This window comes from Triticum urartu, chromosome 4A (genome assembly GCF_056163025.1).
Source record: "Triticum urartu cultivar PI428250 chromosome 4A, HENAU_Tu73, whole genome shotgun sequence".
Taxonomy (NCBI): Eukaryota; Viridiplantae; Streptophyta; class Magnoliopsida; order Poales; family Poaceae; genus Triticum; species Triticum urartu.
In genome coordinates, this window is record NC_141876.1 from 512,678,698 (window position 1) to 512,688,952 (window position 10,255).

Genomic DNA, 10,255 nt, shown 5'->3' on the forward strand with positions numbered 1-10,255 from the left:
ATCTGCATGAGTGTGGGTTATGTGTGGTGGGGCTGGTTCTTGGGCAAGTACAACCGTGGTTCTATCTGCATCAACAGGTAGCACAATCTTTTCTGAAGACCGTGTTTTTACTCCCACAGATACTTCCATCACTCCCTCCAATTGAAATGGCTGATAAACAAGAAAAGTAATTGAATGTACAAACATTGTAAGATAGACAGGTGCAATGGATAGTAGGGAAGAAAACAGGGCATGAAATAATTCACACTTATGTTGTCTAAGCAAACAGAATAGCAGGACATAATTTCACATATATGATGGCTAATTAAACAGGATAGCATGACACAATTTCACATATATGATGGCTAACTAAACAGGATAGAATGACATACTTCAAAATATGATGACTATATAAATAGGATGACATGATATAACTATACGATGTGTCTATTAAAGTGGTTGGCATGCCATAAATCACAAACATGCCGTCGATGGAAACATGATGGCATGATATAATTCACGGATAGAATGACATAATTTAAATATGATGACTATGTAAACAGGATGAGATGATATAACTATATTATGTCTTTAGAAAATGGGTTGGCATGCCATAATTCAGATACATGCTATCTATGTAAACATCATGGCATGACATAATTCAAATATATGATTTATATACTAAGGAAGTGAGCAGAGGGCAATCGCATATATGATGTGTCAACTAAGGAGATGGCATTCAATATTGTGTATATGATGTAAAAACTAAGCATTGCAATACAACATATGCATTATATGAGTAATATAACCCTGCCAAGTTTGAGCATACACCTCAGGGGGATAATAGGACTGGTCATCTGCCTCTGAATCCTCCTCTGAAGAGCTATCTGTAACCAGCAAGATATCTGCTTCAGCGGGTAGCATTGTCTGCTCTGAAGACCTTGTTTTCACTCCAGATTTCTCCATCACCAATTCAAATGGCTGATGCACAGGAAGAGCAGTTGAATATACAAACATTGTCGACAAAAGCAATGAGAAATATAAAAAAGGACGGCATGATATAATTCACATATATGACGCTTTCCTAAACAGCATGGCATTGCATAATTCACATACATAATGCCTTGCAATAAGATAACATTGCATAATTCACATATATAATGTCTTGCAACAAGATGGCATTGCATAATTCACATATATGGTAATTAGACACTAAACATGTGGCATTCACACAAAGCATGTCTAAACTAAGCAAATGACATAGCAATGCAAGATACCATACGCACGACATGAGCAACATAACCCTACCAAGTTAGGGCATGCACCTCGGGGAGGGGATATGACTGGTCATCTATCTCTGAATCCTCCTCTGAGGAGCTATCGGTAACCAGCAAGACATGCGCTTTGTCAGATAGCATTGTCTGCTCTGAAGACCTTGTTTCCACTCCAGATTTTTCCATGACCGTGCCAAATGGCTGATGCACAGGAAGAGTAATTGAATGCACTAAAATTGTTGACAAATTTAACACGTAATAAAAAAAATGACGGCATGATATAATTCACATATAAGATGACTGGCTAACTAGGGTGGCATTGAAAAATTCACATATATGATGCCTGGCTAGACAAGATGGCATTGCATGATTCACATATACGATAAAGAAACTAAACAGATGGGATTGACACAAAGCATGTCTAAACTAAGCAGATGACATCTTTAATGTATACAGTAAGCAATGCAAGGCACCATATGCATAATATTACCAACATCAGCATGCCAAGTTAGAGCGAAGACCTCATGGGGTAAATAGGAGTGGTCTTCTCCTTCTGAATCCCCCTCATAACAGTTATCTTCCTCTTGATTATGATCCAAAATGGGTGGAGGGGGGCTGCCTTTGCGCCCACCATGGAACGACGTATGCATGAAATTTTATTGCCACGCAAGGCTCGTCTCTTTTTCTCTACATGATCAGTTCCATTGTGTACAATAACTGACATGCATAGGAATAAAACATAGTGAGATTATGTAAGGAGTGCATGCATAAATCCAGAGTGATGGTAGCAAACTGTGGATAGACCCAAAACCAATGATAGCAGGCAAATAATATCTTTAGTTAAAAATACAGATAATGGCTCCTTTAATGTTTGTTTGCACCCAACATGAAACTCATAGTAGACACCGGAGATTAAACAGATAGTACTGATTGCTGCCCCAATATGTACCCCACAACCATTTAAAAACTCAAGTTTCAGCATTAGTTTGGACCTGACTCGGAGTCTAATAGGTGAACACGACGATAATGTAGCATGTCATCATATTAAGCGACGCATAACGTAAGTAGACACGGAAGAGTGTGACCTCTCTTGCGGACCCGTGTAGTCCTCAAGGTCATCTGCTCAGTTGATGATGGTAATGCAGTTGTCGTGGCTGCCAACGGCGGGGAAGAAGATCCGAGGCGGCAAAAGACAGTCTGGAGAGCGGATCCCTGCTGTGGTGAACCCTTCCGTCATTGGAGAAGCTGAGCTGGGGTGGAACACAACGCCGCAGGAGCAGGACAAACCACACAAGGTTTTCTTTAACACATATCTGTAACAGAAGTAATTGAGTAAGGGCTTGTTTGAATTTGAGGATTCTAACAATGCAGGGATAGGAAATAGACAGGAATAGGATAGAAATGCACGTGCAAAACAGAGAATTTAAAAACACAGGATTTCTGCCAATCTGGGTGTTTGATTCACAACAATTGGAAGATCACAGGATGCAAAAAAGCATGGTGAGATTAAGTCAAACCACAAGAAAATGTACGGTTATAATGCTATTATGCTACTATCTCTTAGTCTTGTGCTTGATGAATAGGAATATAAAAAGGAGGAGAAGTGAAAATTAGAATTCCTACGGTTTTTCTTTCAAGGAGACACTAAAGGAACAAATCCTACAGTTTTCCTTTACTCCATTCCTTTGCACCAAATTCATGAAAAGTAGTACCATAGAAAATTTTCCAATTCCGATATTTTTCATTCACTTTTTCTTTCAAGCACTGGCGATTCTAGTAGGCAGGCTTGAGCAAGGAAAATCCTATACTAAAAAAATGTTTTTGTGCTACTTCTATTACTTTGGACCCAGGCCACTGCCATACTATCTCAACTCCTAGGCCCATCGACAAATGCACAGCTCAAACGCGCAGAGATAAATAATGATGGCGTTCAAGAGAGTCCATCACGGATAGCTAAGTTGCCTGGTACCTCACTGCTTGTCATATAGTAGGATAAATAATCGTATTTCCCGTTACTACGAGTGCTTAGTGGACAATATATATAACATGTAGAGTAAAAAAGAGATGCAACAAGTGTACAACCTCTTTGGCGAAGCCATGTCGATCTCAACGTGATTGGGTTGGCCGGTGAGGATGCTCCGGCTGACTTGGCTGTCGGAGAAGGGGAAGAAGATCTTAGGCGTCTGGAGATGGAGCCCGAGGTACTGCTCCGCTGTGATGGAGGGTTTCGTCGTTGGAGCAGCTCCGGTGAGTTGTACGACGCCGAGGCTGAAGCAGGACAAGAGAGACAACGAACAACGTTAACCTGAGTGGAATTCTAATAGCATCTACAATACATGACGTAAAATATATAAACACAAAGTGCTAGATGTAAAATACATCAGCCGTTCATCTCTGAACTTAACTGTCGAAACTGAACTTAACTATCGAAACTGAATTTTGTTGTCGAAACTGAATTTTGCTGTCGAAACTGAACGCACTAGCAAGGTGAGGCTACACGTCGGTCGACTGACTTTTTCATCTCTGGTCAGTCGATTTTGCAGCCGTTGGATACGACATCAAGGGCCTGCGGTTCATTTTCAACCTCCACCCCCCTGAGCCGGCCAAACAGCAGCCCCCCGCCGCCCGCGGCCGGCGGTGCGCCGCCCCCCGCCCCGAAAACACTCCCTACCGCCAGTCCGCCGCCGCCCCGGCCATCCCTCTAGGCCCCCCGTGCCGAGCTTTTTCTCCGGCGATCCCCACGCCACCGCCCCGCCAACGCCCCGCCACCGCCGGCGACCACCGCCCCCATCCTGAACCCTAAGATAGATAGTGGGGTACCTCTCCGGCGATCCCCCCTCCCCGCTGCGGCTGGTTCTTCCTTCACCCCGGCGGCATCAGAGTGAAGTGTAGCTAAATCGGAGCAGCATCGCAAGCAAGAGTAAGAGCGAGAGCAGCAGCGCGAGCAAGAGCAATAGCAAGAGCAGACCAGACAGGGGACCGAGAGCAAGAGCAGAGCAGCAGCGTGAGCGAGAGTTAAAGCAGCAGTAGGTCCTACTAATGTGAACGTCGCCGCCGAGGGAGCGACGCCGTGGAGGAAGCGGCCGGCGACGCCGCCGTGGATGGAGCCGTGCCGTGTCGGCTCGGGACCGAGCGCCGACAGCACCGTGAGATCGAATCAAGAAGAAAATGCGGCGATTAGTGTACAACCTCTTTGGTGGCGCCGATTAGGCCGCAGCTTCATCCGAGGAAACGGTGATGATGATTCTCTTCCGGTGGTGCAGGTGAAGACGACGGTGTGGGAATGGAGGTGGCGCGAAAAACGAGGGGAACGTCGGGGCAGCTCCTTGGAGGTGGAGGACGGGGTGGCGGAACCGGCGGGACGATGAGATCGACGACAGATCCTCATCCGGTACGGTGGATGAGGGACGTCGAGGTGTTGCTGTGGATGACGTCGTCGGGGAAGAGGCTCCGGCTGGGTGGCGGACGGAGCAGGGTGTGGGGTTTCGTCGCGGATTTTCGCGGCCTCGGTGTACGAATGGGTGGGCGGATGGGATGGCAGTGGGGAACCATGGCTTAGAGACGCGCTTGTCCGAAATATGGGGTAAGTTACGAAAGTACCCCCACCGATTTGAGGCGGTTCTTTCGGTTCAGGGGTACCACGGGCATTTCGCGTGTCGGGATTTCACAGGAGGTGAGAGTTTTCGCGCACGTTGTAATTTCGGAATAGCAAGGCGCGGGTTGAGATGGAGGGAGTTGTCGGAGCACAACGAGACAAAGATATATCTTAAATATTTCGGGCTAACAAGGCGCGGGTTGAAGAGGCGGGAGTTTCCCAACACGATAGACAGAGACGCTAGCTTGAATTTTCGGCATAACAAGGCGCGGCTTGAAATTTCGGAAGAACAAGCTTAACATGTACCAAAAAAGAAGACAATTTGCACCTCAACACACACAACACACACACACAAACACCATTTAGACTAGAGTAAGGTACACGTGCATTGCATGCATGAGATTTGGCAACCAAATTATGAATAAATACCACATTATAGCATGCAAGATTTGAGTCATATATGCATGATGTAGATGTTCGTTTAATTCTTATAGTTCATTTCATCAAAATCATCTAGTTTTTATAAGAAAACTAATTTATTTTAAGATTCATGAAATTGTGCGTCATAAGACATAAAGTAAAAACAAATAATGACAAATCATGTAGAAAAACATTTGGAAAATTCTGATACGGAAGATTCTAGAACAAATAAGAAGTGCTTGTGTTTTGATGTTTGTGCATTATGTTTAAGTTCAACCATGGAGTCTTCTAGATTATACATGTGGCGAAATCTGGTGGAATTTAGATGATATCCAACGGCCAGTAGTGCTCAAATTTGCCATCTTTAAACCATCGGATTCGCCTCATCCAACGACCATCTTTCAAAGTTAAAGTTACCTGCACACAATATAGAAAATATAAAAAATATAATATATATATATATACCTACTATTAAAGGAGATAGGTATTCTTAATTTAGTCCTGCTTTGTTTTGTCCCGTTTTAGGTATTTTTACATATGCTATGTTTTAGTTGGAAACTGAGATATACGTGAAAAAAAGGAAAAAAAAACTAAGCAAAACGGCCAGCCGGCCGGCCCATGTCTGAATTGATGTTGGCTCAACCTATGTATGCTATGTTTTAGTTGAAAACTAAGATGTACGTGAAAAAGAACGAAAAAACTAAGCGAAACGGCCAGCCGGCCGGCCCATGTCTGAGCTGCTGCTGGCTCAACCTCTAGCAAGCCAAAACGAATTGCTGCTCGTGCAGGTGTCGAACTTGCAACCCCACACAAACAGATAAATCTTGTCTCCTCTAAATTGTCACAGGTTCTTTTCTATTTATACATTATTTTTGACAAAGTTATGTAGGCTAGGTCTTCAACGCGCGTGTGAGGCAAAACAATGTCTACATGTAGGATCCTTAAAATTACGCGTACATGTAGATTCTTACAAAAAATCATGCATGTGTAGAAACTTTTTTTTCTTGACGCGATGCATATGCACAAACTTGCTATTTTGAATTGCCATGTGAAAAACTTGATTTTTTTTTCTTTTGAGAAAGTGAGGAAACTTGATATGATGACCTTTTTATCTTTTTTTGGGGGTTGATGATATTTTTACCTGATACACCATGCTAATTGATGGCAGGTCTGCCTTAAAAAACATGTGCCGACTCAAACTAGGCCTGCTTCGTAAGAGAGAAAATGTGATCAGTCGGTTCGCTACTTGATTAAATAGTACCACCTTGGCTTTTATACCAAATTTTACAGATTTATATGCATGCACGAGTTGTCTTGAAGACAAACAAGGCGCCTCAAGAATAAGAACAAAAAGGATGAGGTGCGTGTCTCATTCATCCGGTAGGCATAAAAGGAAAGAGAAATTAATACCAGGAATTAAATATCCAATGAGGTGAGGGGTCACGGCATAGATTCCTGCATGAACAAATAGCAATGACACAACCATGTGGACTAATAACATAATGGAAAAATATGAGGTAGGAGGGCACGACATGAGAGTCGATTTGGGAGGTGAGATGGGCTAAAACACATTTAGCAAGTTTTCTTCATGACTCCGTGCGCATTCCGAAAAATTGCTTGAACTTCTGAATAATGCCTTGGTATGTAGGATTTGAAATGAGGCCTTTTAAATAACAAAGTAATTGTACAAAAATCGTATCGAAAATAACAGAGTAATTGTACAAAAATCATATCAAAAATATCATACGTGATGGTTTTTAATGTACGTCTTATAGACATTTCTGGTAGCATTTGTCTTGCTGCTGCCATTGGGTGGCGCCATTCGCATATCGTTATGCAGTGTTGTGTGGTGGACACGTTCATTATCTTTCCCGTTGCAACGCACGGGCATATGTGCTAGTTGTTGGGGAACGTAGTAATTTCAAAAAATTTCCTACGCACACACAAGATCATGGTGATGCATAGCAACGAGAGGGGAGAGTGTTGTCTACGTACCCTCGTAGACCGGCAACGGAAGTGTTGACACAACGTAGAGGAAGTAGTCGTACGTCTTCCCGATCCAACCGATCCAAGCACCGAACGTACGACACCTCCGAGTTTTAGCACACGTTCAGCTCGATGACGATCCCCGGACTCCGATCCAGCAAAGTGTCGGGGAAGAGTTCCGTCAGCACGACGGTGTGGTGACGATCTTGATGTTCAACTATCGCAGGGCTTCGCCTAAGCACCACTACAATATTATCGAGGATTATGGTGGAAGGGGGCATCGCACACGGCTAAGAAAACGATCACGTGGATCAACTTGTGTGTCTAGGGGTGCCCCCTGCCCCCGTATATAAAGGAGCAAGGGGAGGAGGCCGGCCGGCCCTATAGGCGCGCCAAGGAGGAGTCCTCCTCCTAGTAGGAGTAGGACTCCTACTAGGAGGGGGAAGGAAGTGGGGAGGGAGAAGGAAAGGGGGGCGCCGCCCCCCCTCTCCTAGTCCAATTCGGACCAGGGGGGAGGAGGCGCGCGGCCCACCCTGGCTGCCCCTCTCTCTCTCCACTAAGGCCCATATGGCCCATTACTTCTCCGGGGGGGGGGGTTCCGGTAACCCTCCGACTCTCCGGTTTTCTCCGAAATTACCCGGAACACTTCCGGTGTCCGAATATAGCCGTCCAATATATCAATCTTTATGTCTTGACCATTTTGAGACTCCTCGTCATGTCCGTGATCACATCCGGGACTCCGAACTAACTTCGGTACATCAAAAACTCATAAACTCATATAACTGTCATCGAAACCTTAAGCGTGCGGACCCTACGGGTTCGAGAACAATGTAGACATGACCGAGACATGTCTCCGGTCAATAACCAATAGCGGAACCTGGATGCTCATATTGGCTCCTACATATTCTACGAAGATTTTTATCGGTCAGACCGCATAACAACATACGTTTGTTCCCTTTGTCATCGGTATGTTACTTGCCCAAGATTCGATCGTTGGTATCTCAATACCTAGTTCAATCTCGTTACCAGCAAGTCTCTTTACTCGTTTCGTAATACATCATCTCGCAACTAACTCATTACTTGCAATGCTTGCAAGGCTTATGTGATGTGCATTACCGAGAGGGCCCAGAGATACCTCTCCGACAATCGGAGTGACAAATCCTAATCTCAAAATACGGCAACCCAACATTTACTTTTGGAGACACCTGTAGAGCTCCTTTATAATCACCCAGTTACGTTGTGACGTTTGGTAGCACACAAAGTGTTCCTCCGGCAAACGGGAGTTGCATAATCTCATAGTCATAGGAACATGTATAAGTCATGAAGAAAGCAATAGCAACATACTAAACGATCGGGTGCTAAGCTAATGGAATGGGTCATGTCAATCACATCATTCTCCTAATAATGTGATCCCGTTAATCAAATGACAACACATGTCTATGGTTAGGAAACATAACCATCTTTGATTAACGAGCTAGTCAAGTAGAGGCATACTAGTGACGTTTAGTTTGTCTATGTATTCACACAAGTATTATGTTTCCGGATAATACAATTCTAGCATGAATAATAAACATTTATCATGATATAAGGAAATAAAATAATAACATTATTATTGCCTCTAGGGCATATTTCCTTCAGTCTCCCACTTGCACTAGAGTCAATAATCTAGATTACACAGTAATGATTCTAACACCCATGGAGCCTTGGTGCTGATCATGTTTGCTCGTGGAAGAGGCTTAGTCAGCAGGTCTGCAACATTCAGATCCATATGTATCTTGCAAATCTCTATATCTCCCACCTGGACTAGATCCCAGATGGAATTGAAGCGTCTCTTGATGTGCTTGGTTCTCTTGTGAAATCTGGATTCCTTTGCCAAGGCAATTGCACCAGTATTGTCACAAAAGATTTTCATTGGACCCGATGCACTAGGTATGACACCTAGATCGGATATGAACACCTTCATCCGGACTCCTTCGTTTGCTGCTTCTGAAGCAGCTATGTACTCCGCTTCACATGTAGATCCCGCCACAACGCTTTGTTTAGAACTGCACCAACTGACAGCTCCACCGTTTAATGTAAACATGTATCCGGTTTGCGATTTAGAATCGTCCGGATCAGTGTCAAAGCTTGCATCAACGTAACCATTTACGATGAGCTCTTTGTCACCTCCATATATGAGAAACATATCCTTAGTCCTTTTCAGGTATTTCAGGATGTTCTTGACCGCTGTCCAGTGATCCACTCCTGGATTACTTTGGTACCTCCCTGCTAGACTTATAGCAAGACACACATCAGGTTTGGTACACAGCATTGCATACATGATAGATCCTATGGCTGAAGCATAGGGAACATCTTTCATTTTCTCTCTATCTTCTGGATTGGTCGGGCATTGAGTCTTACTCAATTTCACACCTTGTAACACAGGCAAGAATCCTTTCTTTACTTGATCCATTTTGAACTTCTTCAAAATTTTGTCAAGGTATGTGCTTTGTGAAAGTCCAATTAAGCGTTTTGATCTATCTCTATAGATCTTAATGCCCAATATGTAAGCAGCTTCACCGAGGTCTTTCATTGAAAAACTCTTATTCAAGTATCCCTTTATGCTATCCAGAAATTCTATATCATTTTCGATTAGTAATATGTCATCTACATATAATATCAGAAATGCTACAGAGCTCCCACTCACTTTCTTGTAAATACAGGCTTCTCCAAAAGTCTGTACAAAACCAAATGCTTTGATCACACTATCAAAGCGTTTATTCCAACTCCGAGAGGCTTGCACCAGTCCATAAATGGATTGCTGGAGCTTGCACACTTTGTTAGCTCCCTTTGGATCAACAAAACCTTCTGGTTGCATCATATACAACTCTTCTTCCAGAAATCCATTCCGAAATGTAGTTTTGACATCCATGTGCCAAATTTCATAATCATAAAATGTGGCAATTGCTAACATGATTCGGACAGACTTAAGCATCGCTACAGGTGAGAAGGTCTCATCGTA